Below are 21,006 nucleotides of genomic sequence, written 5' to 3'. Positions count from 1 at the left end.
CACTGGCGCCTCCATCACCACCTGCGTCAGGCTGTCCACGAACTGCTCCGGGCACTCTTCCGTCGACTCCTCCGGTGTTGGAATGTTATTGAAATGGAATCCAGTCACTGCCACTGACCAGTCATAACAACAGACTTTGTTCCCATAAACGAGGCAAATGTTTGTGCCCAAAACAGACCAAGGCGAATCTTGGTCAAGTATAGTCTAGTTATATCATTGTATGTAAAGTCACTTGCATTCCTCACCGTATCTAAAACTTGATCAACACAAATTCTGGAAGGGTCGATCCTCGTCGTGGCCATGAAGAAAGCTTTATGTATAGCAACGAAATCTTGGTTTAAGGTCATTCTCAAACGTTGATAATCTCTCCTGAGAATGTGGCGTCTCTGCCATGATGGAAAAGTAGTAATGTTCCACCCAATTGATTGATGAAGATTAAGCCACCCAAAGGTGGCTTGGGGATGGGTAGCCCGTAAGTTGATCCACCAAAGTATTGCACTGTCAAACGACGTGTTGTTGTTAAAGATTCAGCTACTGGAAACAGAAAGTTCCAAGTAGCACGGGCTATGGTGAGCCCGTAGTGGACTTACCTAGCACAGGAGCGGTGCTGTAACTGATGAAGGAAACGAAGACTGTTGTTTTAGATTTAGCTACTCTGAACTAAGTGTCCATGTAGCACTGGCTATGGTGAGCCCATAATTGAGCTCTAGTTATTCGCGGTAACCTTGTTACTGTGATATTTGGGTCAAAGTTTTAAATGGAGGTGGGGATTCCTCTTTTTTTTCCCCTGTTTCTTTTTCGCTTCTGTTTTAGTGCACTGGTTTTAGTCTTGTTTTATTAACATTATCTTAGTGGCGGATGTAGATGTAGTATGCTCACTAGTGAGTCCCATTCCCCAACGGCTTTTCTAATCATTGTAGTCGCGGTGGAATGTGCATCTAATGCAGCTGCTGTCGTTGGATTAATGTTGAGTTTGATGCGCAGGGCTTCATGTGTAGCTTCACATTCCAGTAAGTAGTGCAATAGCGGCGCCTCTGCTTCTGTTTCACAGATGTGACACTCTTTAACTATTGGGTTCATTACCTCCCTAACCAAGTCTGAGTCTCTGTATGGCTACTGCAATGTCTGGATATCTTTTTGCCAGGCTTGAAAGAGGAGTACCCACCCTGGAAACACAAACCGAAACTGTCTCTATTTTCCGCATGTTACAACTTGTAATAAAGTTGTTACATCTTGGCTTAACGTGTTTATGACGTATTAGAACGTTGTTACAACTTGCTATATTGGTTGTTATATCTGGTTAGGTGTTAAAACTTGTTCGTACGTTGTAGTTTCGGTGTGTGTTTGGTGGGGGCATGCAGTGGCTTGTTCGTAATATATCACAAGAACATGAGAACAAAGGCAACTGCAGAAGGCCTGTTGTCCCATACGAGGCAGCTCCTATTTATAACCACCCAATCCCACTCATATACATGTCCAACCCATGCTTGAAACAATCAAGGGACCCCATCTTCACAATGTTACGTCAGGCGCAGATAGTCCCAGTGAGAGGGTGCGCCAACCGGATCGCAGTGGATCTTCCTTCCGCTACTTTAGCTGTGACGATTTTTGATAGTTGAGAATATTTTCTTCTTGATTTGCTTCTTAATCTGTGAGAAACTTGGAGGTATATTATATGCTATCAATATCCTGTATTGTGCCTATTAATCTTTATTAAATCATCAATCAAGCTGTCAATGCTATCAATCAGAGCTACCGATGTACTTTAATATATTTTCTAATCTCTCATCATTCTTTCTTGCAATGTACATGTTAATTTAACATTTTATAAATGTTGCTAGAATTTACCTTCTTAAAATTATCTGTTAGATTAAGGACCTTCCCGGAACGCTGCGCGTACTAGTGGCTTTACAAGAATGTAAACACCATGCTATGTATCCTCACAAACCCATTGTACCGTCTTGTATATAAATAAATACTTCAGGACCTCAACCCAACCATTGATTAAAAAAAGAGGCCCTTTTTTAAAAAGATTATTAAAAAATATAGCAAAAAAGGAGGTGCTATATTAAGTAGGATTATGGTATAGCTATACCAAAGGATATACTGTATAGTATGTATGGAGGTAAGTGGGAAATTGTTAAAAGTTGGGTGCCTCAAGGCTCTGTCCTGTGACCTCTGTTATTCATAATATATATAAATGATTTAGATTTAAGCAGCAATATTTGCAAATTTGTCTGATACGAAAATCGGGAGGGAAATAGACACGGAATAAGACTATCACTTCAAGGCGATCTAAATAGGGTTTTAAAAAGGTCAAAAGAACAAATCCACACGGGGCGTGACGAGGATTCGAACCTACGTCTGAGAGCATCCCAGAAGCTGCCTTATGGTCAAAAGACTGTCAGATGCAATTTAGCATTGACAAATGTAATGTTGACCAGACCACACACTAGAAATTGAAGGGACGACGACGTTTCGGTCCGTCCTGGACCATTCTCAAGTCGATTGTCGACTTGAGAATGGTCCAGGACGGACCGAAACGTCGTCGTCCCTTCAATTTCTAGTGTGTGGTCTGGTCAACATACTTCAGCCACGTTATTGTGACTCATCGCCTGCAAATGTAATGTTTTCTGGCTAGGTAATAATGATAGTTTCGAGGTAGATGGTGTTGAGATTGCGAAGTCCGATTGCGGAAGGGATCTGGGAGTTATGATTAGTAAGAATTTAAAATCAAAACATCAGTGCATTACATAACTAACAGGTAACATAAGAGACGTAGAATCCATTGACTGTTTCAAGTTTATGTTGCATAAGGAATGAATTTGTGTGAATATGAATAGGAGCAGCCTCGTGTGGACTAATAGGCTTCTTCAGTATCCCCGATTCTTATACTTCTATGTTTTAGGTAATATTGTAAAGAATAATAATAATGTATTTATATTGTGGATGTTTATTAATTAAGAATTAATCATACATTTTTCGCATTGAACCAATGATATTTGTTACATTTATATATAATAAATATAAATATATATAATAAATGAAATAATAAATAACATGCAGTACTTCGAGCTCAAATACTATAAAACTTGTACAGCAATCTGCTAAGTTGGCACTCTCTCTTGGTAACAGTACTGATGATAATATAGTCTGTGTGGTTTTCACTGCCACCACTGGTGTTGTCGCTACCACTTATGTCGTTATTTCTGCCTCCACTGGCGTCGTCCTTACCATCACCACTGGCGTCCTTGTAATCGCTAGTGCTGTCGTCGTTGTTGACATCATTATGACCTCTGGAGGTGTTCCTCCAGGCAGCAATGTCAGCTTGGAGGTCGGGCAGGCGACTGAAGGAGCCGGGGTCCAGAGGGCACCGAGTGAAAGGGTCGGAGGGGGACTCCAGCAGTAGGCGGACCAGCGTCGACTCGTCCACCACCATCTTGGACGACTGTAGCAACACTGGCGCCTCCATCACCACCTGCGTCAAGCTGTCCATGAACTGCTCCGGGCACTCTTCCGTAGACTCCTCCGGTGTTGGAAAGTTTTCGAAATGGAATCCTGTCACTGCCACCTTCACGTTGAGGGAAGACAGCAGCTCAGCGTACCTTATGCGCAGAACTCGAGACACAGTGCGGGTAACATGCGTTGTTGAAACTTCTTTGTAAAGGTCGTCCAGTCTACGGAAAAGCCTTTGGAGGAAGCTGGCATACATGGCTGTAAATGAGGGGCTCATTGCGACTATAGAAGACGTTATAGTAAACAAAGAAACTGCAGCAGTCTGAGCCAGGCCAGGACGACCATATGCCTCTGTGGTGGGCTCCGCTGTCACAAACAGCTGAAATAAATATACGATGTTATCGAATAATTTTGCAGCTTGATAAATTCCCATAGATTTTGCGACATACTTTTCTGGTATTGCTTCAGCCGTCTGCTTCAGCAGCTGCAACATGTAGTTGAAAAAGGATGCTTCTGGTCCAATCTTCAGACTTTTCACCTGGTCTACGGCTGCAGCGACAACAACATTCAGGTGATCGTATACATTAAGGCTGAACACCACCTTGAGGAGATGATAGCAGAGGCCTATGTCTGGGTCACTGGAGATGAGATGTTCCATCTTCAGATAAGCGCTTATGGCCACCAACCCTGCAGCTACCTGCCTGCCGGAAGTGCTGTCTTCAAAATAAGCCATTGGCCACATGCAAATGAATCTTAACATTTCCAGGCGAAGGTAAGGGTTTGGACACAATTTGGGATCAACGAATAACTTGAGAATCCATGATTTTATGATAGGAGAATGCTGGGCATTATCCAGTTTAAATTCTGGCCTCCAATGTCTAACAAGCTTAACAATGTCCCAGAGGACGTTCTCCCACTGACCAGTCATAATAAACGACTTTGTCCCCATAAACGAGGCAAATGTTCGTAGCCAAAACAGACTAAGGCGAGTCCTGGTGGAGTATAGCCTAGTAATGTCAGTGTCTGTAAAGTCATTTAGATTTATCATTGTTTCTAAAACTTGATCAACACAAATTCTGGAAGGGTCGATCCTCGACGCAGCCGTGAAGAAAGCTCGATGTGAAGCAACGGGATCTTGTCTTAAGTACGCTCTTAAATGTTGACAATTTATCTCTAGGTTATATTGCCTCAGTTCCTGCATTGTTGTGAGAGGAAACTAATGTTCTACCGATGTCTTGGACGGTCAGAGTAATTAATTAATGAAGCGGAGACCTGCTTATATAGGCGAGTGAGGTGGCGGGCGGAGTCAGTAGTGAGAGGAGTCACAATTGACTTGAGAATGGTCCAGGACGGACCGAAACGTCATCGTCCCTTCACATTCTAGTGTGTGGTTTCGTCAACATATCAGCCACGTTATTGTGACACCTCGTCTGCACAGGAGTCAGTATCTGAAGTGTTAAGATCATAAGAACAAAGGTAACTGCAGAAGGCCTAATGGCCCATACGAGGCAGCTCTTACCTATAACCACCCAATCCCACTCATACTTGTCCAACCCGCGCTTGAAACAATCGAGGAACCCCACCTCCTCCACGTTGCCACGGTAATTGGTTCCACAAATCAACAACCCTGTTACCGAACCAGTATTTACCCAAGTCTTTCCTAAATCTAAATTTATCCAATGTATCCCTATTGTTTCGTGTTCTGTCTTGTGTAATACTTTTAATACCCTATTAATATCCCCTTTGTTGTGTCCATTCATCCACTTGTAAACCTCTATCATTTCACCCCTAACTCTTCGCCTTTCCAGTGAATGCATTTTAAGAACATAAGAATAATGGTAACTGCAGAAGGCCTATTGGCCCATACCAATATCGGAGGAGGACTCACTATCACTTCAAGTTGATCTAGATAGGGTTTTGAAATGGTCAAAGGATTGGCAGATGGAGTTTAATGCTGATATATGTAAAGTTCTGAGGTTAGGTAATGATGATAGTTACAAGATACGAGCAAGATGGTGTTGAGATTGCGAAGTCGGATTGCGAAAGGGATACCAATTACCGCGTAACATGCTGGAGGTGGGGTCCCTCGATTGTTTCAAGCGCGGGTTGGACAAGTATATGAGTGGGATTGGGTGGTTATAGATAGGAGCTGCCTCGTATGGGCCAATAGGCCTTCTGCAGTTGCCTTTGTTCTTATGTTCATACGAGGCAGCTCCTATCTATAACCACCCAATCCCGCTCATATACTTGTCCAACCCGCGCTTGAAACAATCGAGGGACCCCACCTCCACCTCGTTACGCGGCAATTGGTTCCACAAATCAAAAACCCTGTTACTGAACCAGTATTTACCCAAGTCTTTCCTAAATCTAAACTTATCCAATTTATACCCATTGTTTCGTGTTCTGTCTTGTGTTGATATTTTTAATACCCTATTAATATCCCCCCTGTTATGTCCATTCATCCACTTGTAAACATCTATCATGTCACCCCTAACTCTTCGCCTTTCCAGTGAATGCAACTTAAGCTTTGTTAATCTTTCTTCATATGAAAGATTTCTAATTTGGGGAATTAACTTAGTCATCCTACGCTGGACACGTTCAAGTGAATTTATATCCATTCTATAATATGGCGACCAAAACTGAACTGTATAATCTAAATGGGGCCTAACTAGAGCAAGATATAGCTTGAGAACCACACCAGGTGTCTTGTTACTAACGCTGCGATTAATAAATCCAAGTGTCCGATTTGCCTTATTACGAACATTTATGCATTGATCCTTTTGTTTTAAATTCTTACTAATCATAACTCCCAAATCCCTTTCGCAATTCGACTTCGCAATCTCAACACCATCTAGCTCGTATCTTGTAACCCTAGCATCATTACCTAACCTCAGAACTTTACATTTATCAGCATTAAACTGCATCTGCCAATCCTTCGACCATTTCAAAACCCTATCTAGATCAACTTGTAGTGATAGTGAGTCCTCCGAATTAATTTCCTTACCGATTTTCGTATCATCAGCAAATTTGCAAATGTTGCTACTCAAACCTGAATCTAAATCATTTATATATATTATAAACAACAGAGGTCCCAGGACAGAGCCCTAAGGCACCCCACTTACAACATTTTCCCACTCTGACTTGACTCCATTTATACTAACTCTGTCTCTCTGTACGCTGGTCGTGCAAAGAGCAGCGCCAGCACTCTCATATTCTGTGTCCACCGATCCGTCTGTGAAGATGTGGGTGGCTCCTGCTATGCTATACATTTCCTCTTCTATTATGTGCCTTAGGATTGTCGGATCATAGGCAGCCTTTTTTATTGGGAGACTTTCTATTACTATTTTGAAAGTAGGCTCTTCCCACGGCGCGGAAGGAGTGTAATTTGGGTGTGGATGATCACCCTCTCCATCAAGAATCATGTTTTTCAAATGTAGTCTGTTTAGGACTTTTCCTGCTCTTGCAACCCAAGAGTTTCCATTGTTTTGGCCTAGTCCAACCACCAAGGCCTGCCGTACTGGGATTGGATCAGAAGAAATAATTATCTTACTGATAATTGTAGCTGTCCTTTGTGATATTCTTTCTTGTAGAGAGGGCAAACCCGTCTCCAGTCTAAGAGTTTCAAGCCTGGTCCACATGGGGGCTCCCAGTGCAGCTCTCATAGCATTGTTTTGGGCAACTTAAAGCTTTTTCCAATGTTGGTGTGATAGATTTGTGAGTGCAGGTGCGGCATAATCGATCACAGATCTGACAGCCTGTACATAGTATGTGCGAAGGACTTGCAGATTGGCTCCTCCAGAAAGGGAGGTTAGCGACCTGAGGATTGCCGTCCGGGCCGCAGTTCGCTCTCTCAAGTAAGTGACCTCAGCATTAAAATTCATGTGTGTGTCCAGGATGATTCCTAGATACTGATAGGTGTCGACCCATTCTATTGGTTGACCCTGTACTGTGAGTTGGATGTTGGGCTTCGCTATTTTTATGGGCATGGCCTTTGACTTTGAGGGGTTGAATTTGATCCCAATCTGTTTTGCCTCTATACTGATGCAATCTAAGCATTTGGGTGCAAGGCGCGCCACATCCCTTCCTTTTATGATGATGACAAAGTCGTCTGCGTAGTTTAGCAGCCTGCAGTGATGTGGGAGTTTCAACCTCATTATTCTTTCCATTAAACAGTTGAAGAGAAGAGGGCTGAGAATACCTCCTTGCGGTGTACCATTTTCATGTCTTTTGTACTCAGAGGCTGTGCCATGAAGTTTTACTCTTGCTTCTCTGTTTATGAGACAGTTTTTGGTCCAGGAGAGCAGGTTGCCTCTGACCTCTTTGTCAATGAGGCAGCAGAGAATAGCTGGGGCGCTAGCCAGTTCAAAGGCTTTTTCGAGGTCCAGGAATATCTGCATTCCTGGTCTGTCATTCAAGTGGGCTAACAGAGTTGTAATACATTCCACTGTGCCAACCCCTCTTCTATAGGCATACATATCATGGTGCAGTTTAGGCATTTTCCACTCCAGTCTGTTGAGTGCCATTCTGTCAGCCGTCTTGGCTGCACAGCTTTGGAGAGAGATGGGCCTGGGATTAGCTGGATCTTTGGGTTTTGGGATCGGCACTATGTCTGCTCTATTCCAAGCAGAAGGTCTAGTTTGAGAAGTCCAGGCTAAATTAATTAACCTTAGGTATGCAGCGTCTCCCTCTGGGCCGAGGTTTCTAATCATTTTATAGGTTATTTTGTCGGCTCTAGGGGATGTATCATTGGAGTTTTTCTTAGCCCGATTGAACTCATCCAGTGTGAAGGGGGCATTAGTGTCAGAGACTTCTTCACATGCTGTAAGGATTCTGTGCCACCTTTTTTCCTCTAGTCCGGTCTGTACTGCTAATACATCTGGTGGAAGTTGATTGCTGGCTGCTCTCTCTGCAAACCTGGTTGCCAGTACTTCGGCTTCCTGTTGAGGATCCTTGGGGTGTGGAGCTTTAGGTGTTTTATTCCCTTTGGCCCGGTGAATTTGCTGCCACATCTCTCCGAGAGAGGTGTGTTCATTCAGGTGTGAACACCATTCCAGCCACTTTTGTTCTTCTATTTGTCTGGTCTCTCGATGTACATGTTCCTTCACCTCACAAAGTAAGAACCTGTTGCGGTCACTTGGCTGCTTTTTGTATAGCTTTCTTGTTCTATTGAGTCTATGGTTGAGTTCTTTGACACGTTCGCAATAGTACCAATGATCTTTATGGTGTCCGGTGGACTGTTTTTTCAGTGGGATTGAGTGGTTGGCAGCACTTTGAATCGCTTTGACAAATTCTTGTTCTGCCTGATTAATGTCTTCGGGAAGATCATAGTTTCTTTGCCACTCTGAAATGAGGTTTTGAAATAGGTCCCAGTTTGCTAAAGCAAAGTTCCAGGCTTCAGATGGAGGCGGAGGTGGGGTGGGTAGGTCTAACTGAAGATCAATTTGGACCCCATAGTGGTCGCTTGTGAGTGTGGGCTCAACTAACCATGTTGCTGCATCTCTTAGGGAGGCTGAAACGAAGGTTAGGTCTAATCTGCCTCCTTGGATGTGGGTAGGTTCATTCTTGTTTAGGATTTGTATTTCTGGAAGCTGGTCCAGTAGATGTGTAATGTGTATGCCGGCTTCATTTGTTCTGTTCGAGCCCAGTGCCAATCGATGATGGGCATTAAAATCTCCACAAATGATTGTGTTTGTTGTTGTCGCGTGTCCAAATAACACAGAGAGATCCATTTCGGCTTGTGGAGACCTGTACACATTGAACACTTCAAGTTTGTCGTGTCTTAGCTCAATGGTGACTCCCATTACCTCTGTCCCTGCTCCACAATTGGGTGGGCTGGTTATGGATTTGGAGATCAGGTCACATTTTACATAGATTGCACATCCCCTGGATTGCCCATTGATCCATGGAAGGAAGAAGCCTCGATAGCCTGAGATTTTAGGTTCTAATCCGGCTCGAAGCAAGCTCTCCTGTAGTATCAGGATGTCCCTTGGTTGCTGCTATGCATTGCAAGTGTTGCAATTTAGTGCGCAGTCCTTGCGCATTCCATTGCAGGATCTTTAGACCTCTAGGTTCTTGGAATTTGCTGATAATTCCGTGGTATCCATTTAGTCTGATGAACACGCCATGGAAGTTGCAATTGGTGTATAGGTTCTTAGTGGACCTGAAATTGACTCATCAATGTCGCTTTCCGACGAGCTGGACTCTATCTGTTTTTAATGGGGGTGTCTCCTGCCCTGCTGTCTTGTGGATATTACATCTTCGAATTTTTTGAGCTTGTGCTCAATTGTCTTCCGAGTCTCTGTGGTTTGCTTGATTCCATGTGAAGACAGCAGACTTTCGATCAACTCAGTGACCAAAGTTTTGAGCATTGGCCAGAGAGCGTCCAGTTCAGTGGGAGCACTATTTAATGTTGTGCTGGTTTGGGGCCTAGTAGCTTTTAGACCCTTCTCGGTGGTAACTTTGACACTGGAATTGCTACTCCTATTAGCCCCAGTGTGCTTGCTGGATGAAATGGGAGGCCGACTGCTTTGAACATGATTCTTGTGTCCTCCATCTTTCTTTTTGTCCTGTACTGTCTTCTCACCCTTCACCATGGCCGATGGTGAAGGGCCGTGTGCCCCCTCTTCCTGAATGGGTAGACCCCACGCAGTTTTAGTGGGCATGGGAGCTAGTATTAGTTTTGGTGGGGGTTTCGGCTCCGCTGTAGGCGTGGTGGGGTTCGTTTGAAGCCTTTTGAGCCTTTCACGGCATTTCAAGTTCCAGGCATGTGCCTTGGAACAATTTGGGCATATTGCCTGAACAGGGTGGTTTGCCTTGGATTTATCAATACATGTTTTTGTATCATGGGGTTGGCTGCAGACTCCGCACCTCACTGGGCGTTGGCAGCCATCTTTGTGATGCCCAAATCTCTGACATCTAAAGCATCTTAGGGGTTCTGGGGTGTAAGGCCTGTGTTGGAACACACCCCAGATTCCAAGGTCAAGTTTCTCCGGGATCCGTCCTCTTACTGTGAGAAGGACTTGTCGAGTTTCCTGTTTTGTGGTTCGTACCTGGCATCTCTCTGCTGACACCACATAGTTCAGCTTTTCGAGATGGCCAAGGGCCATATGCAAGGGATAGTGGAGGACAATGATTTTACTTATTTTATCCTCTGGTTTCAGTTCCTCACATTTTGCGTATTTTTTTAGAATCGTACCGGCCGACTCGTCTTTAGGCCTCAGAATGTATTCTCCTTTGAGATTAGGTTTTGCTCTGACCTGGAGCTGGGGGTACTCTTTTTCCAGGTCCACTACAGTAGCGTAGGAAGACTTACCTTCCGTGTGCTGCACTTTGATGATTGGAAGCGTAGATCTAGTCTGAGGCGCTGGGAGAGCTGGAGAAGCTGGAGAGATTAATGGGCGATGGGTCGTCATGGAGTGGCTTGTCCTGTTAGCCTTATTCACGTGATGCCACTCGCCGTCACTTTCAGAACTAGTATCCATTATCGATGGTCTTTTCCTACACTGAGCAACATTACTGGATCGATTATAAGTCAATTGGAATTCCATGATGAAATTCAAATGATCACTTGTGGAGTGGTCTGGTGAGTGAAGGTGATGCTCTGTGCTACTGGAGACAAAGTCAGCGTGCAGTTGGGTCACTGGGTGAACTGTGTGTGTCCAGGAGAAGGGTGATTGATGAAGATTAAGTCACCCAAAAGGTGGCACGGGCATGAATAGCCCGTAAGTGGCCCTTTTAAGCCATTACCAGTATCAAGAGCTGATACTGAAGATCTGTGGAGGTGCGAATGCACCCTGCATGACGGGAGATGTCTCCCTTGTGAATGTGTTAAGATGAAGATGAAGCCACCCAAAAGGTGGCACGGGCATGAAAAGCTCGTAAGTGGTGGCCATTTTAAGCCATTACCAGTATCAATAGATGATACTGGAGATCTGTGGAGGTGCGACTGCACCCTGCGTGACGGAAGATGCCTCCCGTCCGAGTAGAAGGGATGATTGATTGATAAAGATTAAGCCACCCAAGAGGTGGCACGGGCATGAATAGCCCGTAAGTGGTACAATTTTTTTTTTCTCAGTATTCTGAGGTTGCTTTTAACCATCAAGCTGTTATCGCGGGGGAGGATACTGCTTCACAGTCTTTATGAGGGTGTCCAGCTGCTGGACACCTTTGTTGACCAGGAGAGTGGCTGTGTTGATGGCTTCAGGGTGGCCACTGCATGATTCAGGAACTCTTAAAGCTCTTCTAAGGTCATTGGTTGCTTCACATTCCAGTAGATAGTGAAGTAATGGCTTTTCTGTGACAGTTTGGCAGAAGATGCACTCTCTCTGTCGGGGTTCACCAATCTCCCAGTTGCATCTGTAACCTAGACGTATTCTATATAACCTAACTGCTATTTCCCTGTGGATTCCTTTTGGGGTATTTAACCTTTCTAATTTGGTAGCCTGAAGATACCATGTTGCAGATGGCGAACCTTCAGCTATTCTCTGGTGCAGGTAGGCTTTGTTGAGATGTGAGAGTTTTTTGGTGATGATGATTTTTATGTTCTCTAGGCTGGGTTGAATTGTTTTATGTATCACTGGATGACGAGTTGCCAATTTAGCAATTTCATCAGCTTTTTCATTTAATGGGATTCCAATATGGGATGGGATCCAGTTTAAAGTTATGTTGAGTCCTTTGCCTTTAGCGACTGCTCCAAGATACAAAATGGTGGTAATTATTTCCACATTATCTTTCCACTGTTTTTGTCCTAGTATTTGAAGTGCAGCTTTTGAGTCTGTGTGTATGATTGCATTTTTAGTGTTTTGTGCAATCACATATGCGAATGCCTGTTGTATGGCAACCAGCTCAGTTTGGGTTGATGATACTAGTCCTCCCAGTCTCCAATATGCCTGTACGCTGGTCGTGCAAAGAGCAGCGCCAGCACTCTCATTTTCTGTGTCCACCGATCCGTCTGTGAAGATGTGGGTGGCTCCTGCTACTGCTATGCAATACATTTGCTCTTCTATTATGCGCCTTAGGATTGTCGGATCATAGGCAGCCTTTTTCATTGGGAGACTTTCTATTACTAATTTGAAAGTAGGCTCTTCCCACGGCGCGGAAGGAGTGTAATTTGGGTGTGGATGATCACCCTCTCTATCAAGAATCATGCTTTTTAAATGTAGTCTGTTTAGGACTTTTCCTGCTCTTGCAACCCAAGAGTTTCCATTGTTTTGGCCTAGTCCAACCACCAAGGCCTGCCGTACTGGGATTGGATCAGAAGAAATAATTATCTTACTGATAATTGTAGCTGTCCTTTGTGATATTCTTTCTTGTAGAGAGGGCAAACCCGTCTCCAGTCTAAGAGTTTCAAGCCTGGTCCACATGGGGGCTCCCAGTGCAGCTCTCATAGCATTGTTTTGGGCAACTTAAAGCTTTTTCCAATGTTGGTGTGATAGATTTGTGAGTGCAGGTGCGGCATAATCGATCACAGATCTGACAGCCTGTACATAGTATGTGCGAAGGACTTGCAGATTGGCTCCTCCAGAAAGGGAGGTTAGCGACCTGAGGATTGCCGTCCGGGCCGCAGTTCGCTCTCTCAAGTAAGTGACCTCAGCATTAAAATTCATGTGTGTGTCCAGGATGATTCCTAGATACTGATAGGTGTCGACCCATTCTATTGGTTGACCCTGTACTGTGAGTTGGATGTTGGGCTTCGCTATTTTTATGGGCATGGCCTTTGACTTTGAGGGGTTGAATTTGATCCCAATCTGTTTTGCCTCTATACTGATGCAATCTAAGCATTTGGGTGCAAGGCGCGCCACATCCCTTCCTTTTATGATGATGACAAAGTCGTCTGCGTAGTTTAGCAGCCTGCAGTGATGTGGGAGTTTCAACCTCATTATTCTTTCCATTAAACAGTTGAAGAGAAGAGGGCTGAGAATACCTCCTTGCGGTGTACCATTTTCATGTCTTTTGTACTCAGAGGCTGTGCCATGAAGTTTTACTCTTGCTTCTCTGTTTATGAGACAGTTTTTGGTCCAGGAGAGCAGGTTGCCTCTGACCTCTTTGTCAATGAGGCAGCAGAGAATAGCTGGGGCGCTAGCCAGTTCAAAGGCTTTTTCGAGGTCCAGGAATATCAGCATTCCTGGTCTGTCATTCAAGTGGGCTAACAGAGTTGTAATACATTCCACTGTGCCAACCCCTCTTCTATAGGCATACATATCATGGTGCAGTTTAGGCATTTTCCACTCCAGTCTGTTGAGTGCCATTCTGTCAGCCGTCTTGGCTGCACAGCTTTGGAGAGAGATGGGCCTGGGATTAGCTGGATCTTTGGGTTTTGGGATCGGCACTATGTCTGCTCTATTCCAAGCAGAAGGTCTAGTTTGAGAAGTCCAGGCTAAATTAATTAACCTTAGGTATGCAGCGTCTCCCTCTGGGCCGAGGTTTCTAATCATTTTATAGGTTATTTTGTCGGCTCTAGGGGATGTATCATTGGAGTTTTTCTTAGCCCGATTGAACTCATCCAGTGTGAAGGGGGCATTAGTGTCAGAGACTTCTTCACATGCTGTAAGGATTCTGTGCCACCTTTTTTCCTCTAGTCCGGTCTGTACTGCTAATACATCTGGTGGAAGTTGATTGCTGGCTGCTCTCTCTGCAAACCTGGTTGCCAGTACTTCGGCTTCCTGTTGAGGATCCTTGGGGTGTGGAGCTTTAGGTGTTTTATTCCCTTTGGCCCGGTGAATTTGCTGCCACATCTCTCCGAGAGAGGTGTGTTCATTCAGGTGTGAACACCATTCCAGCCACTTTTGTTCTTCTATTTGTCTGGTCTCTCGATGTACATGTTCCTTCACCTCACAAAGTAAGAACCTGTTGCGGTCACTTGGCTGCTTTTTGTATAGCTTTCTTGTTCTATTGAGTCTATGGTTGAGTTCTTTGACACGTTCGCAATAGTACCAATGATCTTTATGGTGTCCGGTGGACTGTTTTTTCAGTGGGATTGAGTGGTTGGCAGCACTTTGAATCGCTTTGACAAATTCTTGTTCTGCCTGATTAATGTCTTCGGGAAGATCATAGTTTCTTTGCCACTCTGAAATGAGGTTTTGAAATAGGTCCCAGTTTGCTAAAGCAAAGTTCCAGGCTTCAGATGGAGGCGGAGGTGGGGTGGGTAGGTCTAACTGAAGATCAATTTGGACCCCATAGTGGTCGCTTGTGAGTGTGGGCTCAACTAACCATGTTGCTGCATCTCTTAGGGAGGCTGAAACGAAGGTTAGGTCTAATCTGCCTCCTTGGATGTGGGTAGGTTCATTCTTGTTTAGGATTTGTATTTCTGGAAGCTGGTCCAGTAGATGTGTAATGTGTATGCCGGCTTCATTTGTTCTGTTCGAGCCCAGTGCCAATCGATGATGGGCATTAAAATCTCCACAAATGATTGTGTTTGTTGTTGTCGCGTGTCCAAATAACACAGAGAGATCCATTTCGGCTTGTGGAGACCTGTACACATTGAACACTTCAAGTTTGTCGTGTCTTAGCTCAATGGTGACTCCCATTACCTCTGTCCCTGCTCCACAATTGGGTGGGCTGGTTATGGATTTGGAGATCAGGTCACATTTTACATAGATTGCACATCCCCTGGATTGCCCATTGATCCATGGAAGGAAGAAGCCTCGATAGCCTGAGATTTTAGGTTCTAATCCGGCTCGAAGCAAGCTCTCCTGTAGTATCAGGATGTCCCTTGGTTGCTGCTATGCATTGCAAGTGTTGCAATTTAGTGCGCAGTCCTTGCGCATTCCATTGCAGGATCTTTAGACCTCTAGGTTCTTGGAATTTGCTGATAATTCCGTGGTATCCATTTAGTCTGATGAACACGCCATGGAAGTTGCAATTGGTGTATAGGTTCTTAGTGGACCTGAAATTGACTCATCAATGTCGCTTTCCGACGAGCTGGACTCTATCTGTTTTTAATGGGGGTGTCTCCTGCCCTGCTGTCTTGTGGATATTACATCTTCGAATTTTTTGAGCTTGTGCTCAATTGTCTTCCGAGTCTCTGTGGTTTGCTTGATTCCATGTGAAGACAGCAGACTTTCGATCAACTCAGTGACCAAAGTTTTGAGCATTGGCCAGAGAGCGTCCAGTTCAGTGGGAGCACTATTTAATGTTGTGCTGGTTTGGGGCCTAGTAGCTTTTAGACCCTTCTCGGTGGTAACTTTGACACTGGAATTGCTACTCCTATTAGCCCCAGTGTGCTTGCTGGATGAAATGGGAGGCCGACTGCTTTGAACATGATTCTTGTGTCCTCCATCTTTCTTTTTGTCCTGTACTGTCTTCTCACCCTTCACCATGGCCGATGGTGAAGGGCCGTGTGCCCCCTCTTCCTGAATGGGTAGACCCCACGCAGTTTTAGTGGGCATGGGAGCTAGTATTAGTTTTGGTGGGGGTTTCGGCTCCGCTGTAGGCGTGGTGGGGTTCGTTTGAAGCCTTTTGAGCCTTTCACGGCATTTCAAGTTCCAGGCATGTGCCTTGGAACAATTTGGGCATATTGCCTGAACAGGGTGGTTTGCCTTGGATTTATCAATACATGTTTTTGTATCATGGGGTTGGCTGCAGACTCCGCACCTCACTGGGCGTTGGCAGCCATCTTTGTGATGCCCAAATCTCTGACATCTAAAGCATCTTAGGGGTTCTGGGGTGTAAGGCCTGTGTTGGAACACACCCCAGATTCCAAGGTCAAGTTTCTCCGGGATCCGTCCTCTTACTGTGAGAAGGACTTGTCGAGTTTCCTGTTTTGTGGTTCGTACCTGGCATCTCTCTGCTGACACCACATAGTTCAGCTTTTCGAGATGGCCAAGGGCCATATGCAAGGGATAGTGGAGGACAATGATTTTACTTATTTTATCCTCTGGTTTCAGTTCCTCACATTTTGCGTATTTTTTTAGAATCGTACCGGCCGACTCGTCTTTAGGCCTCAGAATGTATTCTCCTTTGAGATTAGGTTTTGCTCTGACCTGGAGCTGGGGGTACTCTTTTTCCAGGTCCACTACAGTAGCGTAGGAAGACTTACCTTCCGTGTGCTGCACTTTGATGATTGGAAGCGTAGATCTAGTCTGAGGCGCTGGGAGAGCTGGAGAAGCTGGAGAGATTAATGGGCGATGGGTCGTCATGGAGTGGCTTGTCCTGTTAGCCTTATTCACGTGATGCCACTCGCCGTCACTTTCAGAACTAGTATCCATTATCGATGGTCTTTTCCTACACTGAGCAACATTACTGGATCGATTATAAGTCAATTGGAATTCCATGATGAAATTCAAATGATCACTTGTGGAGTGGTCTGGTGAGTGAAGGTGATGCTCTGTGCTACTGGAGACAAAGTCAGCGTGCAGTTGGGTCACTGGGTGAATTGTGTGTGTCCAGGAGAAGGGTGATTGATGAAGATTAAGTCACCCAAAAGGTGGCACGGGCATGAATAGCCCGTAAGTGGCCCTTTTAAGCCATTACCAGTATCAAGAGCTGATACTGAAGATCTGTGGAGGTGCGAATGCACCCTGCATGACGGGAGATGTCTCCCTTGTGAATGTGTTAAGATGAAGATGAAGCCACCCAAAAGGTGGCACGGGCATGAAAAGCTCGTAAGTGGTGGCCATTTTAAGCCATTACCAGTATCAATAGATGATACTGGAGATCTGTGGAGGTGCGACTGCACCCTGCGTGACGGAAGATGCCTCCCGTCCGAGTAGAAGGGATGATTGATTGATAAAGATTAAGCCACCCAAGAGGTGGCACGGGCATGAATAGCCCGTAAGTGGTACAATTTTTTTTTTCTCAGTATTCTGAGGTTGCTTTTAACCATCAAGCTGTTATCGCGGGGGAGGATACTGCTTCACAGTCTTTATGAGGGTGTCCAGCTGCTGGACACCTTTGTTGACCAGGAGAGTGGCTGTGTTGATGGCTTCAGGGTGGCCACTGCATGATTCAGGAACTCTTAAAGCTCTTCTAAGGTCATTGGTTGCTTCACATTCCAGTAGATAGTGAAGTAATGGCTTTTCTGTGACAGTTTGGCAGAAGATGCACTCTCTCTGTCGGGGTTCACCAATCTCCCAGTTGCATCTGTAACCTAGACGTATTCTATATAACCTAACTGCTATTTCCCTGTGGATTCCTTTTGGGGTATTTAACCTTTCTAATTTGGTAGCCTGAAGATACCATGTTGCAGATGGCGAACCTTCAGCTATTCTCTGGTGCAGGTAGGCTTTGTTGAGATGTGAGAGTTTTTTGGTGATGATGATTTTTATGTTCTCTAGGCTGGGTTGAATTGTTTTATGTATCACTGGATGACGAGTTGCCAATTTAGCAATTTCATCAGCTTTTTCATTTAATGGGATTCCAATATGGGATGGGATCCAGTTTAAAGTTATGTTGAGTCCTTTGCCTTTAGCGACTGCTCCAAGATACAAAATGGTGGTAATTATTTCCACATTATCTTTCCACTGTTTTTGTCCTAGTATTTGAAGTGCAGCTTTTGAGTCTGTGTGTATGATTGCATTTTTAGTGTTTTGTGCAATCACATATGCGAATGCCTGTTGTATGGCAACCAGCTCAGTTTGGGTTGATGATACTAGTCCTCCCAGTCTCCAATATGCCTGTACGCTGGTCGTGCAAAGAGCAGCGCCAGCACTCTCATTTTCTGTGTCCACCGATCCGTCTGTGAAGATGTGGGTGGCTCCTGCTACTGCTATGCAATACATTTGCTCTTCTATTATGCGCCTTAGGATTGTCGGATCATAGGCAGCCTTTTTCATTGGGAGACTTTCTATTACTAATTTGAAAGTAGGCTCTTCCCACGGCGCGGAAGGAGTGTAATTTGGGTGTGGATGATCACCCTCTCTATCAAGAATCATGCTTTTTAAATGTAGTCTGTTTAGGACTTTTCCTGCTCTTGCAACCCAAGAGTTTCCATTGTTTTGGCCTAGTCCAACCACCAAGGCCTGCCGTACTGGGATTGGATCAGAAGAAATAATTATCTTACTGATAATTGTAGCTGTCCTTTGTGATATTCTTTCTTGTAGAGAGGGCAAACCCGTCTCCAGTCTAAGAGTTTCAAGCCTGGTCCACATGGGGGCTCCCAGTGCAGCTCTCATAGCATTGTTTTGGGCAACTTCAAGCTTTTTCCACTGTTGGTGTGATAGATTTGTGAGTGCAGGTGCGGCATAATCGATCACTGATCTGACTGCCTGTACATAGTATGTGCGAAGGACTTGCAGATTGGCTCCTCCAGAAAGGGAGGTTAGCGACCTGAGGATTGCCGTCCGGGCCGCAGTTCGCTCTCTCAAGTAAGTGACCTCAGCATTAATATTCATGTGTGTGTCCAGGATGATTCCTAGATACTGATAGGTGTCGACCCATTCTATTGGTTGACCCTTTACTGTGAGTTGAATGTTGGGCTTCGATATTTTTATGGGCATGGCCTGTGACTTTGAGGGGTTGAGTTTGATCCCAATCTGTTTTGCCTCTTTACTGATGCAGTCTAAGCATTTGGGTGCAAGGCGCGCCGCATTCCTTCCTTTTATGATGATGACAAAGTCGTCCGCGTAGTTTAGCAGCCTGCAGTGATGTGGGAGTTTCAACCTCATTATACTTTCCATTAAACAGTTGAAGAGAAGAGGGCTGAGAATACCTCCTTGCGGTGTACCATTTTCATGTCTTTTGTACTCAGAGACTGTGCCATGAAGTTTTACTCTTGCTTCTCTGTTTATGAGACAGTTTTTGGTCCAGGAGAGCAAGTTGCCTCTGACCTCTTTGTCAATGAGGCAGCAGAGAATAGCTGGGGCGCTAGCCAGTTCAAAGGCTTTTTCGAGGTCCAGGAATATCAGCATTCCTGGTTTGTCATTCAAGTGGGCTAACAGAGTTGTAATACATTCCACTGTGCCAACCCCTCTTCTATAGGCATACATATCATGGTGCAGTTTAGGCATTTTCCACTCCAGTCTGTTGAGTGCCATTCTGTCAGCGGTCTTGGCTGCACAGCTTTGGAGAGAGATGGGCCTGGGATTAGCTGGATCTTTGGGTTTTGGGATCGGCACTATGTCTGCTCTATTCCAAGCAGAAGGTCTAGTTTGAGAAGTCCAGGCTAAATTAATTAACCTTAGGTATGCAGCGTCTCCCTCTGGGCCGAGGTTTCTAATCATTTTATAGGTTATTTTGTCGGCTCCAGGGGATGTATCCTTGGAGTTTTTCTTAGCCCGATTGAGCTCATCCAGTGTGAAGGGGGCATTAGTGTCAGAGACTTCTTCACATGCTGTAAGGATTCTGTGCCACCTTTCTTCCTCTAGTCCGGTCTGTACTGCTAATACATCTGGTGGAAGTTGATTGCTGGCTGCTCTCTCTGCAAACCTGGTTGCCAGTACTTCGGCTTCCTGTTGAGGATCCTTAGGGTGTGGAGCTTTAGGTGTTTTATTCCCTTTGGCCCGGTGAATTTGCTGCCACATCTCTCCGAGAGAGGTGTGTTCATTCAGGTGTGAACACCATTCCAGCCACTTTTGTTTTTTTATTTGTCTGGTCTCTCGATGTACATGTTCCTTGACCTCACAAAGTAAGATCCTGTTGCGGTCACTTGGCTGCTTTTTGTATAGCTTTCTTGTTCTATTGAGTCTATGGTTGAGTTCTTTGACACGTTCGCAATAGTACCAATGATCTTTATGGTGTCCGGTGGACTGTTTTTTCAGTGGGATTGAGTGGTTGGCTGCACTTTGAATCGCTTTGACAAATTCTTGTTCTGCCTGATTAATGTCTTCGGGAAGATCATAGTTTCTTTGCCATTCTGAAATGAGGTTTTGAAATCGGTCCCAGTTTGCTAAAGCAAAGTTCCAGGCTTCAGATGGAGGCGGAGGTGGAGGAGAAGGGATTGATTGATTGATAAAGATTAAGCCACCCAAGAGGTGGCACGGGCATGAATAGCCCGTAAGTGGTACAATTCCCCCCCCCCCCCCCCCCCCCCCCGTGTTCTGAGGTTGCATTTAACCATCAAGCTGTTATCGTGGGGGAGGATACTGCTTCACAGTCTTTATGATGGTGTCCAGCTGCTGGACACCTTTGTTGACCAGGAGAGTTGCTGTGTTGATGGCTTCAGGGAGGCCACTGCTTGATTCAGGAACTCTTAAAGCTCTTCTAAGGTCATTGGTTGCTTCACATTCCAGAAGATAGTGAAGTAATGGCTTTTCTGTGACAGTTTGGCAGAAGATGCACTCTCTCTGTCGGGGTTCACCAATCTCCCAGTTGCATCTGTAACCTAGACGTAGTCTATATAGCCTAACTGCTATTTCCCTGTGGATTAGGAGAAGGGATTGATTGATTGATGAAGATTAAGCCACCCAAAAGGTGGCACGGGCATGAATAGCCCGTAAGTGGTGGCCATTTTAAGCCATTACCAGTATCAGGAGCTGATACTGGAGATCTGTGGAGGTGCGAATGCACCCTGCATGACGGGAGATGTCTTCCTTGTGAATGTGTTAAGATGAAGATGAAGCCACCCAAAAGGTGGCACGGGCATAAATAGCCCGTAAGTAGTGGCCATTTTAAGCC

Source organism: Procambarus clarkii, chromosome 14, assembly GCF_040958095.1.
Source record: "Procambarus clarkii isolate CNS0578487 chromosome 14, FALCON_Pclarkii_2.0, whole genome shotgun sequence".
Lineage (NCBI taxonomy): Eukaryota > Metazoa > Arthropoda > Malacostraca > Decapoda > Cambaridae > Procambarus > Procambarus clarkii.
The sequence above is the reverse complement of the archived record's forward strand: the minus strand, read 5'-3'. Positions refer to the sequence as shown.